Below are 20760 nucleotides of genomic sequence, written 5' to 3' on the forward strand. Positions count from 1 at the left end.
GAAGAACATTATTCAGTGTGTGTGAAAGGGCTGGGGAATGTTCCGTTGGCAAGGAAGCTTGACGTTTCGTTTTACTGCATGATTTTTGCACAACTAGAAAGATTACACCTAGCAAGGAATCCAAAGCCAGAGTAGTTTAATCAAGAGCAGTTGTGATTAACTATGAAAATTATTATTCTGTGCAGACTGTGTGTGTGTTTTTAAAGCGTAAATGGAATCTTTAGGAAAAATCAGAGAGCTGAAATAAATTCCATGCGGGAAAGGGAAAACAACTGAATAGACTTCTGGGGGTGGGACCGTTTTGTGTGTAAGCAATACTGGCTGTTGCCGGCGGGATATTTTTCCTCAGCCTGGTTTATTCATACAAGGCCAGAAGATCCCGTTTGTCCATGAGGTCATGTAGAAAAACATGCGTGAATCAAGACAACAGCAGCTATTCTCCAATCCAGGGGGCTCACTTTTCAGGGAAGACGTGTTTTTGAGATAGTAGAAGTACTGCCAGGTGACACAAAATTCCCCCTTATCAAAACTGGTACATGTCAATTGAATTCTGTGGAGAACTGAAACCTGCCCTGGGAAACTTGAGTGGAAGGCCTTTTAGTCTGACGGGCTTATTTAGGGCTGGAAAGGAATTACTTCCTAGATCAAATGAACAAATAAAACTGCCTTTCGGAATGAGTTGGTCTTTTTGGCTTGTTATGATCAACCATGACTGAGAGCAGTTCTCCAGGATCTTGAGCTGGGGCCTTTTGTAATCCTGCTATCAGAGATCCTTTAAATAGAGATGCAGAAGAGTGAATACAAATCATATACTGTGAGGCAGAGGCGGAGTGCTCAGGGGACATATTGGGTCACGTGTCCCCAGGCGCACGTCAGCTGGTCACGTGGGTGGTGCCAGCTGATCACAGGGGGGAGGGGTCGCATGCCAGGTGGTCCCCACACCTGTCCCCTTGGGCCTGCCCCTCCAGGCTGCTCCTTCAGCCAGCGGAGCAGCCTGGTTGAGCCTCCGTCAGGTGCCTGTTGGCCCTGTCGGCTGAAACAGCATGGCAGGGCTAGCCGAGGTGCTGCCCGTGGCAGATTCTGCTGGCTAAGGTAAGTGGGGCATGGGAGGGCAGAGCAGGTGTTGCCCTGGGCATCATTCTCCCCTCCCCACGCCTCTGCTGTGAGGACGCAGACTTTCCCCATCCCATTCGCTAATGACTTTTGCATGTGTGGTGATGGATTGTTGGATCCTTCCCATGGTAATTTTGTGAGCAGAACTTGAGAGTCTTTTGCCTTACCATTAAGGGCTGAAAGGTATGTGAGACAGGAACCTTGCATAATTAGGCAGGTTTGGGTCTGTTCTCTCATATAGGCACTGACCACCTGAGAACCTTATATATATTCTGATTTGAGTTTCTTGATAGGGGAAAGAGCGAGTTATCGATTGGTAAGTTCCAGGTCTTAACATATACATCATAATGTGGTATAGCAGTTCTTCGTCGTTAGCGTTTTTTTGTTTGTTTATAGGGTTTGTCTGACAGAGCCATTGGCAAGGAGTTGAATCCAAGATGTGTGCTTAGAAGCTGAGCAGACACGTCTGCCTGGCTATGGCAAATTTATCACCCAGTTAGCAGCTAAAATTGCTCCTATTAGGCTTTACATGGGGCTTGTTAGAGACATAGGAACTTCTGCTGACAGAATCTCTTTGTCTCCCACTTATGCAGAAGATCCCCTTGGACAGGTGGTCTAACCAGTTTACATGTTGAAGCCACATTGTTCTGGCCAAGGCAGGTTGTCCAAACAATTGAGGCGATACTGTGGCCAAGGAGATCTGCATATTGTTTGCGGGGAGGGGTGGGGTAGTGGAAGGGAAGGTGAATGCCATTCTCTCTTCCCAATCTCCCTTCTTTGTGGTTGCTCACTGAGAGCTATTCTCTGACTTCCTGGACTCCTCTTGCTGTTTTTCTCAGTTTATTGTGGCCCAGAACTTATTCAATCCATTTAAGCAAACAAACGTTATCCTACTGATCTGTGTCAGACTTTCTGTGCTCAGCTTTCACTGTGCTGGCGGTGAGACGATGGAGTCTTAAGCCCTTTTCCCACTGTCACGTTATTCCTCTTTGAAACTGCTCCTACCCATCTGCTTGTATGGGATCTTGTTCTACAGCTAGCTCTTTCTTCCCCATATAATATAGTTCCCCAAAAACTGGTTTTACCAGATCTCATGCAAGCAGAAACGCAAGTGGGGATACAGGAAGTTAGACTTAGCACTTGTGACCTCCCTAGTCCACTTCTTACATTTCTGCTTGTCCAAGAACTCTAGCACAGATGTTTTCTTCACAATCTAACCCAGTGGTGGTGAACATTTGGCACTCCAGATGTTATGGACTACAATTCCCATCAGCCCCTGCCAGCATGGGAATTGTAGTCCATAACATCTGGAGTGCCAAAGGTTCGCCACCACGGATCTAACCCATTGTTTATAATGGAGTGGACCAAGGAGTATTGTAATTTTATTTTTCTTAAAATGGTATTATTTCCTTTATGAAAAATAAGTGGCCCCTTTACATCTTTGTCTATAAATCTTAACTGCATATAAATAAAAAACATTAGGATTTCTGTTTTCCCAAAAGGAGACTTTTGAAATGTATTTAGATATTTTTATTCTAAATAGATGGCCATATATGCTGTCATTGGGCTGTCCTATTTGGTTAGTGGGCTGGTTACTACAACTCCCCCCTCCCATGAATCTATGATACAGGGCTCCACCTGACCACAATCCATAAGTGAACAAGTTTACTACCTGGGGTCAAGCTATTAGAAAGAACTTTGTGCATCTCCAACCACTATCACTATGAAATATTTGCCCTGCTGTAGGAATATCCCAATGTGTCAAAGCAAATAGTCAGGGGTCTGCAACCTGCGGCTTTCCAGATGTTTATGGACTACAATTCCCATCAGCCCCTGCCACCATGGCCAGTGGCAGGGGCTGATGGGAATTGTAGTCCAGAAACATCTGGAGAGCCGCAGGTTATGGACCCCTAAACTAGGTATATCTTGGAATCTTGGAGAACAGGTAACCTCCACGTCCTATTCCAGAGAATGAAGAAGCTTGTCAGAGGAAAAGGCTGTTCTGGGGTCCCCTGGAGTAGCACTGGCGGGTAAGAAGGAAGTGAGAAAGACGCACTCCGCTCTTACATTACCAGTGGATCCAAATCTAAATGTGTTTGGTGCTTGGTTTATTTTGGTCAAACTGGAGCTTTCAAATTAAAATCGTGACCAGCCTATGAAAAGCTTTAGTCAAGGGAGCAGTCTTTGTGCATTTTTCCTAAGGACATTTTTCTGGGGACAAGTCCCATTGAATAACACGGGACGTTCTTCTGAGTAGGTCTGCTTAGGATTGCTCTTTTGAGTTGGTTAGGGGGAGCTAGAGAGAGCCTGCAGTGATCCAAGGAATAGTCAAATAGCAGCCAAAATGCTAGCTGTCAGGTGTGCACAACACAGGTAGAACTGGTGCTGCTGCAAGCAGAAAAGGAAAATGTGACATCTGCCTTTCAGTCTCTTGCAATTGTAGATTACTGCAAGAAGCTTTTACCTTGGCAGCCCCAAATCCTGCTGTCTTATGGGAAGTCCTGGAAACCGCTTCTTTTCCACTGCATTAGATACAGGCTGTTCGAAGTTTCTGTTTCAGATCGGAGAAGAATTAAACTTACGTGTCCGTATTCAGCTCTGCTACCTGCAAAATAAGCTTTGCATTCCATCCCTGCTTCCCTACAATACTTGTTTCCCTTTGGCATGTAAAAAAAAAGGTGATTATTTTGCCCCTGGAACTCTTAGTATGGCTTGGTGATCTGCTAAGTAGTTTTGAAGAAGACGACAAAATACTTCATTTGGCTTCTAAAGCAACAGTCTCCGTGCAGGGGTTATCCCCTAGCCAATGAATGGTTTCTCCAAATGTAAATTAACAGTCTGGAAAAATTCCTGATCTTTGCTTATCTACTTTGGAACCGTAAGAGTGGGTTGCAAAGTAAAATGAAAAAGAACTGAAATCTACCACAAGCCTATGTCTGGGATTCTCAAACACATCACTCCAGTTGCTTTTTATGAAGAGCTACTCCAGACGACATGGTCTGAGCCCTCATCCACGAAGGGTCTCTTTTCTTTTTTGTCTCCCAAAATAACAACGCTGAGACTGACTATTAAATCTTCTGAATGGTTTTAATAGTAGACCCTTACAGTGTTTGCTTTCTGTGCCTGAGGTAAAAATACGACTCATACTGGAAAAGCCAAACTCTTCTTCCGTACCATTCTTGAAATGTACACTCCAGAGAATTATTTTCCTGTACCTAGAGCAATAACCTTGGCCTGTTTCAATTTAATGCCCTCTATGCTCCTCAAAGGTAGATACCAACGTATAGATAAACAAAAGAGGCTATGCCCATGCAACTCAGGCCAAATTGAGACACTGCAGTACACTTTGTTTAATAGCGCAAGATTCACCAAGATCAGAATGACCCAATCCACCATTACTCCACTTCTATACAATCATTTAACCGACATCCTTAGGATTCCCTTAATCTTAGATAATCTTGACCCTTATCTTTGTGAAAGCGTAGCAAAATACCTCTTACAGATTATAGATGTAACCCTAGATGGGTACTAAGCATTAGATTGCTAGCATTGTAATGACAATAATGTTGGTTTCACTAACCATTTGCTACTGATATATAGTTCCTACCTCTGCCAGCATCTTATAGGTTTACAGTCATCCAAACAACCTGTGGGTGACTTATAGAAAAATGTCATAGTTCTACTATTGGTTGCCAGTTGGTATAATAATTGAATGCAGTGGCAACCTATTAGAGCCAGACCAACTATCCATCCATTTCCTTGTCCCCTTTCCTTTACCTTTTACCTGATGTCACCTCAACAATTCCTGTGTTTTATAGTTAGAAAAGTTAGATACGCCCATATTGACCCAGACAAAATCCAGAACAAGAAACAAAATTCATGTAATACCTTTGATTTGTATAATTTCAGATTAGGCCCAATAAAAACTATTACATTGTCTTTGTTTTTTTCTTCATGGGTCACTGATATCCGATAGTCCATGGTGGAATTCTAAAAGATCAACCACCGGTTCCTCCACCACCACCACCACCGTGCACCTCCCCTGCTGCCCACTTACCTGGCTGCTACGCCCCCGGGGCCCGCTTTCCGATGTTGGGTGAGGGGAGGTGAAGGAAGGCAGTGCCAAACTTATGCCAAACAGCTGGAAACGCCTGCCACACAGGTTGGCACAGGTTCTTTGCAAAACTGCCCATGCACACAGGTGCTGCCGATTCAAACAGATTGGCAGCCATTTGCGTTGCTTGTATCTACTTAGGTGAACATCAATGGGGAGGATTTTAATAAGACACAACATTTACTTTGTAACTGATTTATAGGATTTGTGACTGATTTAATTGCCTAGTCAAACATGTGCCTGAAGCCAACACAGCACAGATGGGAAAGTAGTAGAATTCAGTCGAGTTCTGTGAGGCTGCGCATGCACAAAATGCACAGGTTCTTTGCAAAACTGCCCATGCACACAGGTGCTGCCGATTCAAACAGATTGGCAGCCATTTGCGTTGCTTGTATCTACTTAGGTGAACATCAATGGGGAGGATTTTAATAAGACACAACATTTACTTTGTAACTGATTTATAGGATTTGTGACTGATTTAATTGCCTAGTCAAACATGTGCCTGAAGCCAACACAGCACAGATGGGAAAGTAGTAGAATTCAGTCGAGTTCTGTGAGGCTGCGCATGCACAAAATGCACTTTACTTCAGGGTTAGGAGAGAATACATGTGCTGAATGGCCACAAATGGGTCAATGACAACAAATAGTTTACTTGATCAACAACGAACCAGCTGCTTCTTCATAACCAGTGAACAGGATTGAAGCTGAGGATGTTGAAGCATTCCTACCTGGGAGAATGGAAAGCATCTTGGTTATGTCCAGGTGCCTTCTAGAAAGAACAGATCTTTAATTATTAGCTGACACAAGAAGCAACAGTTTAAACTTTAAAAAAATCACCTGTGTCTTCAGCAAAATGAACTGCATACTAAAAATGAATGAATTGGGGTAGTTTCTAGCATTAAAATGCACATTTTTGTTTCTTCCCTAACAGCAGAGGTGGGATCCAGCAGGTTCTCGCAGGTTCCCGAGAGTAGGTTACTAATTATTTGTGTGTGCCGAGAGGGGGTTACTAATTGGTGATTTTGCCACGTGATTTTTGCCTTCGTTACGCCCCTCCTCTCAGCAGTAGCGCGCAGGACTTGAAGCAGTCTAGCAGGAGGTGCACCGGCGTGCGTGGCAGCCTGCGCCTGTGTGCATTCGTTTCCCTCCCAAGGACCGGCGCAGCGGCTGCATCCTTGCCACAGCCCCGCCCAGGAATGCCCCGTCCCCGGAATGCCCGGCCACACCCCCATCGTGCCCCGCCCAGCCCCATTGACGCTACGCCACAGTTTGAATCCCACCACCATGGGAATCTATTACTAAAATTTTTGGATCCCACCACTGCCTAACAGTCTCTAATTTTATAAAGTTGATGGGTCTCATAAAATGCTGCAGAAGCAACTACTATATCTAAACTTGTAAGGGAAAGAAGGCTTCTGACAAATGAATGCTAAGCAAATTTCCTTTATTATCACAATTTATAAAGGAAGTTTTGATTTTTTTTTTCTGATGAAGAATATGTAGTTTTCAGTAACAGAGTGCGTAACTACATTTTGGCAAAAAAAACAACAACCCTCCAATGTTTAAAAGGATTGTCACCCATTTGATTTAACTGTTTAACCAAAGAACTTAAATCTACTGATTAAATGTGTGTGGGAATAAAATTATAGTTTTTGTGGGAAAAGCATACTTTCGTTCTAGGGACTGCCTATTGTGACTCCACTTGAAAAGAGGCATTCACTGCTACATGATTACTGTGTTTCCCCGAAAATAAGATGGTGTCTTATATTAATTTTTGCTCCCAAAGATGCGCTATGTCTTATTTTCAGGGGATGTCTTATTTTTCTGGGTTCTGTTCGTCGGGCATGCTTCCAAACAAAAACTTTGCTACGTCTTACTTTCGGGGGATGCCTTATATTTCGCACTTCAGCAAAACCTCTACTACGTCTTATTTTCAGGGGATGTCTTATATTCGGGGAAACAGGGTATGAAAGGGGAATGCCTCTTCCAAGTGGGACCTGCTATCTTTGTTGCTGTAAATACTTACTTTAGGTTAGAGAAGTTGAAAAAAATATTGCCCAGTTAATCAGTTTCAAACTTACTGTTCAATTATAGAGTCACTGTAGACCAATTAAGGGTACCGTCCTATTTAAAAACACAACCACAGAGTTAGAGATTACAACTCTAATAGGCCAGTATGCCAACATGAATAGACATTGTTGACTTTGAGGGACCTATGGTTGGAACCAGTATTCGGCAGCATCAAACTTTCATTTGCTGGATGTGCTTCATTTCATTTCATTTCATTTATTAATTTTATATCCCGCCCTCCCCCTGAGGGCTCAGGGCGGTTTACAACAAGGTTAAAACATACATTAAAACATAATTTAAATATTAATTACATAAAAACAGAACCCATTTAAAAATGTGGATGGCGTCTGGCTACCCCCCTTGTGCCCACGGCATTTTAGCATTTGCAACAGTAAAATGGGAACGTAAAACATTTCCCTGAGATGTGGGGAGTATGTCTTTTTGTGTGTCAAGTTTGCTTTTGATTGTCGTAATTTCATTTTATGAGACTTCCATTGGAACAAAGGTAACATGATATTACCTAACTTGTTTCAAAAACGCAAAGCCCCCCCTCCCCCGCCCCTGCACTATCGCCTCAGGAAAGCAGGCTGTTAGTATTATTTAGGATTGCCAGCTCTGGATTAGGAAATATCTGGAGATCTCGGAGGGGGAGCTTGGGGAAGGCAGAGTTTAGAGAGTGGGGGAACTTTAGCAGGGTACATTACAGTAGAATCTACCATTCAAAGCTGCAGTTTTCTCCTGAGGAACTGATCTTGGTTGTCTGGAGATCAATTGTGACAGTGGGAGATCTCCTGGTGCCACCTGGAGGTTGGCAATTCTGGTATTATACTCATATTGTAGAAGATTGCAAGGAACCTGGCATGTAAATAACACTACCTCATCTCATGAAGTTGTGGCTGAGGTAAGCCAGCATGGTGTAGTGGTTAAGAGCAGGTGCACTCTAATCTGGGGAACCCGGTTTGATTCACCGCTCTGACACTTGAGCTGTGGAGGCTTATCTGGTGAACTGGATTAGCTTGTGCACTCCAACACATGCCAGCTGGGTGACCTTGGGCTAGTCACAGTTCTTTGGAGCTCTCTCAGCCCCACCCACCTGCGTGGGGGGAAGGGAAAAGAGATTATAAACCCCTTTGAGTCTCCTTACAGGAGAGAAAAGGGAGGTATAAATCCAAACTCCTCCTCCTCTTCTTCTTCTTCTTCTTCTTCTTTCTGCCTAGTGCATTCAAACCCTGCCCATCTTCTAAGGAACTTGTGGTGGCGTATATGATTCTGCCTTCCAACTTTCTGCAAAATAGTTTCTGTGATGATGTAATTGCCAAAAAACAATGGATCTGTTGAAGGGAAGAAATTTTACTTGCGGACACTGTCCTGCTACTGTGTTCCTGTTTAATCTTGTGTAGGAGGATGTGGAAGTTCAGTTATTATTCCACATTAGCTGTTTTTAGCCTGCTGAGCTGACAAGTTCAGTCACCAAGGTGTCTTTCAATTTGGTTCTCTTTCTTTTAACTGCTGGAAAAAGGTGTGGCGTTTACTTTGCCTGAATGCTTGTAGGACCTAGTGTTATGTACAGATCATATTAATGCCATGAATCATATTTCACTGCCTCCTTTTTGTTTTTTACTATGGTATCAATTTTTTTTCTTCCTAGCTGATTTCTTGTTCGCAGCAAAAATAGCAAACACCTGTTAGCCGGCTGTACCTTACTCTCTCCTTTGCCGGGTTCTTCGGCATGATTTTCTGACTTTGCTTTTTAAAGTATGCCTTTCGGGATTGAATTGCTTACATGCTGTTAATAATTGGAGTATCCCATCAAGTAGCCAAAAACTAGCATAAAAACAGAACGTTGTACAAAGACAAAAATCCCACTGTCAAGCAAAATTCGCCTTCTTCCTTATCTTATCTGTTTTGAGTCACCCAAACTATTTGCACAACGCCTTGTGCTGGGAAGATGTTGTTTGTATATGATTCACTCCCTTTCTGGCAGTTTCAGAGTCTGAATTAAATCTTTACTGTTTTTGAATTCTCCCTGCGTGTGCAAAATGTCAAAGTGTGTGTCTCCTATTATTTCTGCTAAGCTCCAAATTGGCCCCACAAAAAATCCATTCGTTACAGATTGGGGTTTTGATTAATTTTTTTCCAAACTACTGGGGCAAACTTTCGTGTGCTTGGGCAGTCTCGACATCTTTCTTTTCCGTCCCACCCCTCAGACTCCTTTGAGGTGCCCTTAGCAAATTACTTCCATGGAATTTAAATAGTCAAAGCTCATTTGACCAATAAAGAGATATGTGTGTACTGTATAACAGAGTCACACAGACCTCGTGATCGGGAGGAAAGGTTATTCAAGCAAAGGTGCAGAACTAACCTACTGTGATTGTAGGACTAGAAAGGTAAGGGAACTTTTATGTGTTTTTAAAGGATTTTCTTGATTTACATTAATTTTTTTTTGATGTACTGTTGTTTCTTAGCCTTCTCTGTGTCCTTAGTGTGTAAAGCCTAAAAGCAATAGGTCTTAATGTAAGTGTTGCCTATAATCCAGCATAAAATTTTATTTTAAACAATTCATGCCGATTTCATAGAGTTCCCCCTCCACATAAAACTAGACATTCTTAAGCACCTTAATTGAGCATGGAATTGAAATACGTTCCAGTTGAAGGCTCAAACACTGGTCAAGGAAGAAGTTTTGTTATTTTTTTAATTCAGCTGTGCAAAACGAGATTAATTCGTATTGTGTTTTCTTGGACTCAGTTCTGCCGACCTTGTGGAATAGGTCATTTTTCAGGTAGATAACAGTGCACTTGGCATTGAGATCTGAAACAATGGGAACAGTTAGATTTTGGGACTTGGTACATTGGAAAGCACTATTGGCTTTTTCTTTTTTTTTGCAGAAAAGTTTGGCTGTTCTTCTGCACGATGTTTGAGTAGAATATAAGCATCTTTGTTAGAAGAGTGAGATCACAGTTCAGATAGTTCGTGGGCTGTTCTGAATGCCATAAAAGCATCTATACAATACTTTTAAATAACCTCCAAAGTGGTATGTTGTACTAGATGTTTCATGTAATGAAAAACTAATTACAGTACTGTTTAAGCATGGTACGCGTCCATGTTTTGTTAAAATCAAACATTTGTTTGATTTTTAACAGGTTTAATCTTGTTCTCCTATCCCCCCCTCCACCTTGATTTAGTATGTATATATTGGCAGTATATATGACAGAAAATGATACCTAGAATCGGCACGTATTACTAGATCCTGTTGCTCTGTCCTCACTTGGTACAACCTCACATTTTACATACAGGACTAGTCACCTCTGTTTCATGTTGAGCTAGTGTCACTTCAAACTATACCTACAAAATGGCTGCTTTATTTGTTTAGTTTGTCTTATAGATATATAGCCATATAGCGGGCAATCATTATATCTTCAACAACAAAAAAAGGAAAGTAATTAAATTTTATTGGAGAGAGAAATGACAAGTGGTACTAGAATCAATATATTCTTGTTGTGGAAGGACCAGGCAGGGTATTGACTTGCAAAGATTTGTACCAGACATTTAAAACTTGTTTTATTTTCGTTTTGGTTTTATTTCCCACAATGTAAATCTAGACTGAACTAGAAGTATACACCAAGGGTGGGGGGATTGGTATTTTTCAGATTTGGGTTTAATACATCCCTAAATTTTCAGAAAAACTGAAAAATGCCAATTCCCCATACCAATATGGCTTTTTCCAGCTTTTAAAAAATATCTGAACATTTGGGGGTCTGTGGAAAATCTTTGTGGGACTCTGGGGGGCAGTTTTTTAAGGTAGAACCACCAATTTGCAGCTCAGTTGCAGGTGACTCTCCTAAGAAGAACACCTAAGTTTAGTAAAGATGGAGTCTTCCATTGGAAATAATAAAGGAAAAATTAGGGACCCATAAAATTGGGGAGTTCTTGCAAGGGGAGGCATCAACAGGTGCACAGCAATTTTTCTGCTTTTGCCTTAAAAAATAGCCCACCCAAGAGACTCACAAGGTTTTCCCATCAACGAATATAGGAGCCATTCCCTTAAACGTTTAAAGGGAACCGGCTACATGTTACCCTATGGCAAATATTCCCAGAGTTCAGGAGCGGGGGGTTGTTTCAAGGCCAAGGCACAACATTTTCAGTGTAGCTACAGGTGCTTCCCTTTACGAGAACCCTTATGAGCAATTTTAGACCGGAGAATCCAGCCGAGACAGATTTTCACACGTTTCCCACAATGGTAGGACAATTTTTCAGTAATAGAGTAGTCTTTGCAGGGCTTTTTTTTTAGGTAGATGCACCGAATTTTCAGTGTAACTGCAGGTGTCCCTCCTTACAAAAGCCCCTGAGTTTGGTTAAGTGTGGGTCAGTGGATCCAATTTTATAGGTACTCAGTTTTCTTCCATTGGAGGCCCATAAAATTGGACCTTTTGACCCAATCTTCACTTTACATGTGAGTTCTTGGAAGAAGAGTCACCTGCAGCTACATTGCAAATGTGGTGGTGTACCTCAAATCCCTCCCCCATCCCCAGACCCCGCAAAAATTATGGCCCTGGGAAACTTCAAAAAAAAATCAGTTCTTTTCAGCTTTGACTTTCTGGCATCATTGAAATGATGCCTCTTTTTTTGGCCACCCCCTACCATAAAAAAGCTGAAACAGCTTTTTAAAAACTTTTCCCCCCCAGTTTGGCATATTTGAATGCACACCAGTAGACTGAAGCCTGTTGCAAGAGCGTTGAAGGCTTGGATGGAGAAATATTGGTAGGATTTAACTGAAGGAGGTGTTTTCAAAGTTTGTTGTGAATTAAGACAACCTGCTCCTACCTCATTTCAGCGTGTTGCTGAAATACTAATTTCAAAAATCAGAGTGATTTTTTTACTTTTTGAACAGAGTGTAAATTTGTAGTGTCATTTGTGTCGAGGTTTCTCTTAAATGCAAGTGCCCCCTTCAGTAGTCCCCTTCCCTAGTTAAACATTTTTAAATTTTTTGCATTAGCACGGGGCAGAGGTAACCTAATATGGTACTTGTTCAGCAGAGCTACTAACTAGATTTCTCTTTTTTCAGCCAGAAGTTCAAAGGTTTATACTAACTTTACAGATCAGAGATCAGGCACAAATTGCTGTACTTTGCAGCTCAGCCCTTTAGATATGATAAATTCACAGCTGGGGTGATTATTTCTCCCCTCCCCTCCCCTTTTGCACATTGGCAATGTTGGGCAGTTAAAAAGCATGATATATGCTAGGTAGCCACTGGCACCTGAGTTTAATGAGTAACTAGCTGATACTTAAGGTTTCATGGCTGTAAGGTAGCTATTATGAAAGAGGCCAAAAAGTGAAGGGGGGGGGGGGATGGGACTGGAAAGTGGAAAGCGTTCGAACGCTAACCTTGCCAATCTTAAGTATGCTTACTTGTAAGAAGGTCCCATTTGCAACTGTGGTCACTCACCACATTTGAGCAAATGAGACTGTGACCCAAGTAAAAATCAATCTGATGTGTTGGATATTAGCAATATAATGTTAGGAGATGGTTTAAGAGGGTCTGCAACCTGTGGCTCTCCAGATCTCCATGGACTGCAATTCCCATCAGCCCCTGCCATGGCCAATTGGCCATGCTGGCAGAGGCTGATGGAATGTGTAGTCCATGAACATCTGGAGAGCCGCAGGTTGCAGACCCCTGGAAGACATCTGTGCGGCAAAATATGTTGTAGCATGAGAAAATTCTCCCCTAAATTAGTGCAATGCTGTAATTTGGGGGTACCAGCATGACAATATAGCAGTGATTTAAAATGAGCATGTCAAGAGTGAATGTGATATAATCTTAGTGTGCAGCTATAAAACAATATATACCTTTTAAACAAGCGGATAGATTGAATTTCAATTGATATGTGCGTGTAAATGAATATGAATTCAAAGCCATCCTTCTCACCAATTACCCATGTTAGCCTCTAGCAGCAAAATAAAATAGAAGTCCAGAGCCTAATAAGACTGATGCTACAAGAAATATCTGCCAGCCTTTAAATTGTCACTGGACTCCTGTATTATGAAATCTTCCTTAGATACTTTTGATCTCTCTGTGTTCATTTCAAAAGCAGTGGCTCTCAAAGTCTGAAGTACCGGTAAGTAGTTTTAAGAAAAGCCCGTGTTTTGGCCACTGTCATACAAGCCCTGATCACTTCCTGTTTGGGCTATGAAATGCATTCTATAGAGGCACGCCAGGAATATTTGGAACTATCCATTGGATTAGAATGTTGTAGCTCAGCTATTAAGTATTGTCAGCTACAGAGAACATGATACAACTAATTTGGAAAGAACTGTGCTGGATTCTAGATTGTTTCTTGCATTCATTTAAAGTGTTTGTGTTAAGATTTTAAAGTCCTGCATGGTTCAAGTTGAGATGATTCTCCCTTATTTGCTTTCCTGGGTAGTTGTGCAAATCAGATGAGGCTCTGTTTTAAGGGGGCTGCTTGTGGAGGCACCCACTCTGTTAAATGTGTTACCTAAGATAAACTAGTAAGTTTATTTGTGTCTCTTAGAACTTTTAGAGACTTTTCTGGCTGTTCAATAAACTAGGCCAAATTTGAGTAGATGCCATTGGGAGACAATATACCATGGAGGATCTATCCCAGTGGTGGCGAACCTATGGCACAGGTGCCAGAGGTGGCGCTCAGAGCCCTCTCTGTGGGCATGCGCAAACAGAGTGCCCCCCGCAAACATCTAGGCTGGCCTGGAACCACTGGGCTCGACTATTAGCATTAAACCTAAGACCTAGTTTTGGAGAAGTAGTGTAGGTAACCCTGTTAAGCGCTGTTAAACCCCACTGATTTTCATGCAAAGAACTAAAGTGTGATCCTTTACCTGGGAGTAAGCTTGGTTGCTGGCAATGGGGGTTGCTTCTGAGTAAACCCTCCTAGGGTCGTGATTCACCCGTTGGAAGAGTTGCATGGTTGCTTCAAAGCAAAGCCACCGACTACCACTAAACTTACTCCTGAGTAACGCACGCCTCGGAACTAACCGTTTTTATCTAAACTAAAACTCAGTATTCAAGTTAAATCTCGCATGGTGTTGGCAACTTAGCAAAAGCGATAAATGAGAGTGGAGTTTTGGGTTGCAATTTAGGAGGCAGCTTGGTCTCCGAAAAGGTTAAGCCCATCACTGATCTATCCTATATCATGGACTCTTACAATTTTGTCAGTATATGAACATATCGCACATAGATGACAATTGCATAAGGCTTATTTTTAAATGTTTTGAAACCTTTTATACAAACTTACACATAGATCTACTGCTGTTGCTATTTTTTTCTTCTTTAGATGTACTTTTCAACTTTCCCCCCTTATTTATGCTGGATTTTGAGGGTTATTTCCTCATTCTTATTTGTTTGTTTGTTTGTGTTTGTTTTGAAAAAAAGAAATAACTTTTAAAAAAGAATCATGGTAAAGGTTTTGGGGGCAATAAGTGGACTTCATTTTGTCCATGTTAAATATTTTGAAATTGGGATGATTGTTACATTAATTGCATAAATAAAAATACATCATGGTCCATCGTTATGAACTACAAAACAGCTTTCATAAGATTTTTTTCTAAAGCAGATATAAAACCAGCATAAAACACAGAACTAATAACAGTAAATTCTTACAAGGGAAATTAACATGCAGCAGGATTGCATCTAATCACCTGCCTCTTCATGAAAGAGAAGGCAAAAAGGGGTTTAGCCTGTCCCTACACCTGTTTCCCACTCAATATAAGAACATCCCGAAAAAAAATAAGACATAGTAGAGGTTTTGCTGAAGTGCGAAATATAAGGCATCCCCCGAAAGTAAGACATAGCAAAATTTTTGTTTGGAAGCATGCCCGACGAACAGAACCCAGAAAAATAAGACATCCCCTGAAAATAAGACATAGCGCATCTTTGGGAGCAAAAATTAATATAAGACACTGTCTTATATTCGGGGAAACACGGTAAGAAGGGAGCTTATGAATCTCCATGTTCTAGATCAGGGGTAGGGAACCTGCGGCTCTCCAGATGTTCAGGAACTACAATTCCCATCAGCCTCTGTCAGCATGGCCAATTGGCCGTACTGGTAGGGGCTGATGGAGGCAAGACCCCAATCTGATTCGTCGGAGCTGATGGGAATGTGAACTAATTTATCGGAAAACACTGTTCATGGTGGCGAACCTATGGCACTCCAGATGTTCATGGACTACACTTCCCATCAGCCCCTGCCAGCATGGCCAATTGGTCAGGACCATTGGTGGGCTGTGGAGCCCCACCTAGAGTTGCCAACCCCCAGGTGGAGCCTGAAGATTTCTTGGGATTACAACTGATCTCCAAACTACAGAGGCCAGTTCCTCTGGAGAAAATGGCTGCTTTGGCATTCTATCCCATTGAGGACCCTCCCCTCCCCAAATCCCGCTGTTGCCAGGCTCTACTTTACAAAGCTCCAAGATAGCCACACACACACCTGCTAGTCAGGTCTCCTGTGCTCTGTGTCAATCTCCCCACCCCCCAGCAAGGTCATAATTCAAGCTCCACCCCCTCCAGCGTTCATAGGAGTGTCATGTGATTACTTGTCATGTAGTTGCCTCTCATTGAGTCTCATGCTTCCCCTTAGGGTCTATAGGTGAGTCTTATGTCCAGAAAGGTTGAAGACCATTGACCTGGTAGGGATGCCAACCTCCAGGTGGAATCTGGGGATCCCCTGGAATTACAGCTCAACGCCAGACTACAGAAATCAGTTTCCCTGGAGAAAATTGACATTTTGAAGGGTGGACTGTGTGGTCTTTTATCCCACTGAGGTCCCTATCCTCCCCTGGCTCTATCCCCAGCTTTGGGATTTCACACAGGGCCCCTCCGCACTGTAGGATTCGACCTTTGTTCGACGTAGGTCTGACCTGGGTACTCAGCACAGCCGTAGCGTTCAACTCGTGTCTGTCTCGGATCCCCCCACCTCACCGTTAAATTTTCGAGCTCGACTGGGAGGTACAACTTCCTGGCGAACTCGGGTTGCACTCAAGCCGAAGCCGGCGGAGTGCGGAATCTCCCTCGCCTCGACTCTGCCTGCCAGCCAGCCAATCACAGTGCAGTATTTACATTGTGCGTCGCGGGCGGAGACTTCGTGGCGGCTGACAAGAAGATCGCGACTTTTAAAAAATCCTCTCACGTGGCTCCCTCGTCCGGTGCAAAAGCGGAAAAAAAAAAAAAAAAAGGGACGCGCACTCACGTTTCCTGCCATAGAACAGCAGCCAATTGGGAATGAGCAGCGGAGATGACGCGAGGAGGTAATCCCGCCCTCTGAACTTGGCTCCGGAGACACGAGTCAGCTGCTGTGCGGAGTAACAGAGGAGTCGAGCTCAGGTAACAATTTCCGAAGACACGAGTCGAACCCTAGTTGCCTCTGCTGTGCAGAGGGGCCCACATTTACTTGCATGTAGAAGATAAACTACTTTGGCGTAAGGTTTGACCTTTAACCTCATACTAGAGTTGGTGAAAGTTTAAACTGCCCCATAGTTTTCTCTTACTTAATTAATATAGGCTATACTCTTTCAATGACATACTACATTTTATACAGAATATTTCACCTTGTGCTTTCAAGCTCATATATGGGCTTATAAAAAAATTCATTTGAGGGGTGTGAATATGAGTCCACTTAGCTCAATATTCAGCAGTGATGGTCTCAGGCAGATCAATATCTCTCCAATACCTGTCACCTGCAATCCTTTACCTGGCTGTGTCAGTGATTGAATGCGAGACCTTCCCCAGGTAAAGGGAATTGTAGACCATAACATTTGGAGTGCCAAAGGTTCGCCACCACTGGACTAGGTGGCCGCATGGCTCCTCCGAACAAGATTCTATGGTTCTGTGATTCCCCAGAATGCTTCAACAGGGGGGATATTTTTTAAGATTGGGGGAGGGGATTGAGAGATCTCAGTCAGTGAAGTTCTTAATCTGTATGTATACAGTGTTGAGTCCTGGGTAAGTGTGAGGTTTCCTTCTAGACCTTCCAAGGAAGAAGGAAGAAACAACAAAAAAGGAAGCATCCAGTTGAAAACATAAGGATCAGTATGACGAATTGTTCTGGAAGACTCGAAAGCTTGCTTGTTTGTTTGTTTGCTCCGGTACGGTTGCTAACCTTGAGATGAGATCTGGAGTTCTGGAATTACAAACAATCTTCAGACTACGGAGATCAGTTTCCCTGAGAGAAATGGCAGTTTGGGAGGGTGGATTCTATAATATACTGTAGAATCTAGGGGAAATGAGCAATTTCAAAGAGACTGCATCCCTGATGGGCTAGGTGCCCTACTCAAATGGTGTAGTCCTGAGTCACTACCCCCAAATCTCCCATGTCAAAGAATTGCCCATGTCAAAGTTGACAACTATGTGCTTCAGTCTTAATATGCGGTTTCCCCACCCCCACCCTCACAAAGGAGGTAACAAGTGTTACCTTGAGTTTCAGTGTCATCCCTGTGGTAATATTTAAAAAAACAACAGGAATCCTATCAGAAATTTCCAAGCGGTGTTAACAGCATGGACACAGGAAGAAACACGGCTTTATTATGAGGTAGTAGCTTATGTTCAAAAAATTTGAAAGGGAGTGTATATTGTCCCCATCTGTTTTTTTGAAGGGGGGGATGATTGTCAACCTAGAATCAAGGGCATTAGAAATATTGGGTTTTTTTCTGGGTGCCGAAGTATCTAAGATTTCTGCTGTGCCTTTAAGAACGTCTCTCCACTTTTGTACTGTAGCCGAGCCTTTGTGCTTCCTCTCGGCATGACTGACACGTTCTGTTCTGCTCTTTAAATACACCTAACTCAAGCAAGCATTTTTACAGGTGATTGTTGTTCCCAGCAGCTCTGGTTTCTTATCTTCGTCACACTTTCACAAGAGGCTGGAACCTGTCACACTCCTGGCAAGGATGCCAGAGAGGTGGTGTTAAAATCCCATCTGCTTCATGCTTGTTTTCTAGAACAGGTGGTGCAAAAAGGAACTGGTTGGGACAGCCATTGAAAGAAAAATATATTAAGAAGAGTTGGATTTATATCCCCCACCCCCTTTCTCTCCTGTAAGGAAACTCAAAGGGGCTTACAAACTCCTTTCCCTTCCCCCCTTACAACAAACACCCAGTGAGGTAGGTGGGGTTGAGAGAGCTCTGAAGAACTGTGACTAGCCCAAGGTCACCCAGATGGCACGTGTTGGAGTACACAAGCTAATATAGTTCTCCAGATAAGCTTCCACAGCTCAAGTGGCAGAGCGGGGAATCAAACCCGGTTCTCCAGATTAGAGTGCACTGCTGTTCACCACTGCACGGTGCTGGCTTAGTTTTACTATCAATTTTTTAATCCAAATCTGAGAGACAGAGAACAATTTTTAGCATGTGTATCTAGAGAAAGTTTCACATGCATCATATTGTGTGTCAGAAGGGCTGCCAGCCAGGGTCTGGAACCATCATATATCTGTGGAACCACATTATTATTATTATTATTATTATTATTATTATTATTATTATTATTATTATTATTATTATTATTATTATTATTATTATTATTATTATTTGGATTTAATATACCGCCCTATCCCAGAAGGGCTCAGGGCGGTGAACAGTATAAAATCATATATAAAACATACAATTTAAAACAATTATATTCTAAAATAGCCACCCACGAAACCCATATACAACCCTCCCCAGAAAAAAGGAATGGGTCCCAATGATGTTAGGGGACCCTGTAGGAAGTACAGTGAGGAGGCACTATCAGCGGCTGGTTACTCTCCAAAGGAGGCCGGTGGAACAGTTAGGTCTTACAGGCCCACCGCGAATTCCTCAAGGTCCCTTGGGGGGCCCGGACAGCTGGTGGTAGAGTGTTCCACCAGGCCGGCGCCAGAGCCGTAAAGGCCTTGGCCCGTGTAGAGGCCAGCCGCGTCATTGAGGGGCCAGGGATCTCCAGTAAATTGGCCTCTGCTGAGCGCAGAGGTCGAGCCAGGACATATGGGGTAATGCGGTACCCTATTTTGCCTGTGGAGAGTGCTTCAGAGCTCTGACAAAAACCTTCTGGTAGTTCCTCTATGCCAGGGATGTGCAGTTGGCCTCGACCAGACACCAGGGCCCTGCAGGATCTTAAGCAGGGCCTGTAAGACAGAGATGTTCCACCAGGCCTTTGGTCGAGGACAGTCGTGCATCCCAAAACAGACTACTGGCCTCCGTACAATGCTCTATCTTCATCATCGCCATCTCTCGATGATGCCCATGCATGGATAGCTCCATGAGAGTTTATATGTGATCTAGGCTGGGTGGGTTTTTAATAGGCCTAAATTTTGATACCACCCTGAGTTTTAACGATAGTTATGTTTTATGCATTAGTGGGACTGTTTTCAAATGTTTGTGTGCCACCCTGAGCCGATCGGGGAGGGCGGGATATAAATGAAACCTAAAAAAAATATTTAAGTGCTGGCAAGAGGGTGGGGGGCATACAATTTTCTACTGCCCTGATAGTATAGCAGCATTTCAGGGGCAAACCTAGAAGCACCAACATTAGAACAGGGCAGTGTTCTAGGATCCCACTGGAAATCTATGCAGTGATTTCCCTAGACACCGCTTTATGCAGCAGCAGTGAGGGGCAGCGGTGGGGGGCTGCTGGCAGGGGCTCCCCCACCATAGCTCAGTTTGTGTGACTTGAAATTCGTGCTGATCTGGCTGTGGTCCAGTATTATTACTATTATATAACTATTATACCCTTCCCACCCCCCAACAAACCCTATCAAATATATGTTTACTTCTCTGGTAGTGAGGAATCAAACTTTATTTGTTTGCTTTATAGGCTACCCTTCCTCAGATGGGCTCTGTGCTGCTTACAATGAAACAGTTTCAACAGAATCAATACGTACATTCTCGTGCCCTATGGCACCATTTTATAATACCTGAGGGGTAAATATATCAATACCACCCCCTCCAAGTAACCCAGTACATTCAAATATGAGGGGAAGAGGAAAAAACAGAGGAAAGGGTTGCCATGTCCCCCCTGAAAATTGGTGGGGAGTATGGTTGCCTTATCCAGATTGGGAAATTCCTGGAACATAAGAACTAGCCTGCTGGATCAGACCAGAGTCCATCTAGTCCAGCACTCTGCTACTCGCAGTGGCCCACCAGGTGCCTTTGGGAGCTCATGTGCAAGATGTGAAAGCAATGGCCTTCTGCTGCTGCTGCTCCTGAGCACCTGGTCTGCTAAGGCATTTGCAATCTGAGATCAAGGAGAATCAAGATTGGTAGCCATAGATCGACTTCTCCTCCATTTCTTCCCCCCAGCATTTTCAATGTATGCTCCCTGGTTCTAGTATTGTGAGAAAGAGAGAAAAAATTTCATCTCTGTCAGCATTTTCTACCCCATGCATAATTTTATAGACTTCAATCATTATCCCCCTCAGGCCGTCTCCTCTCCAAACTAAAGAGTCCCAAACGCTACAGCCTCTCCCCAT

General features: G+C 43.1%; 1 protein-coding gene across 7 annotated transcripts in view; it reads left to right on the top strand.

The window, feature by feature from the left end:
- RBM47 (RNA binding motif protein 47) overlaps nt 1–20760 on the top strand; it is a 98528-nt gene that overhangs the window by 55214 nt on the left and 22554 nt on the right. The window contains exon 1 of one of the 7 annotated variants that reach the window (XM_048510012.1): nt 9607–9684. The exons of the other annotated variants lie outside the window; for them this stretch is intronic. The gene's annotated coding sequence lies outside the window, so the exon portion shown is untranslated. Of the gene's footprint in view, nt 1–9606; nt 9685–20760 lie in introns of those variants that run through there. 7 annotated transcript variants of the gene reach the window in all.

The sequence above is a fragment of the Sphaerodactylus townsendi genome, linkage group LG10, assembly GCF_021028975.2.
Source record: "Sphaerodactylus townsendi isolate TG3544 linkage group LG10, MPM_Stown_v2.3, whole genome shotgun sequence".
Lineage (NCBI taxonomy): Eukaryota > Metazoa > Chordata > Lepidosauria > Squamata > Sphaerodactylidae > Sphaerodactylus > Sphaerodactylus townsendi.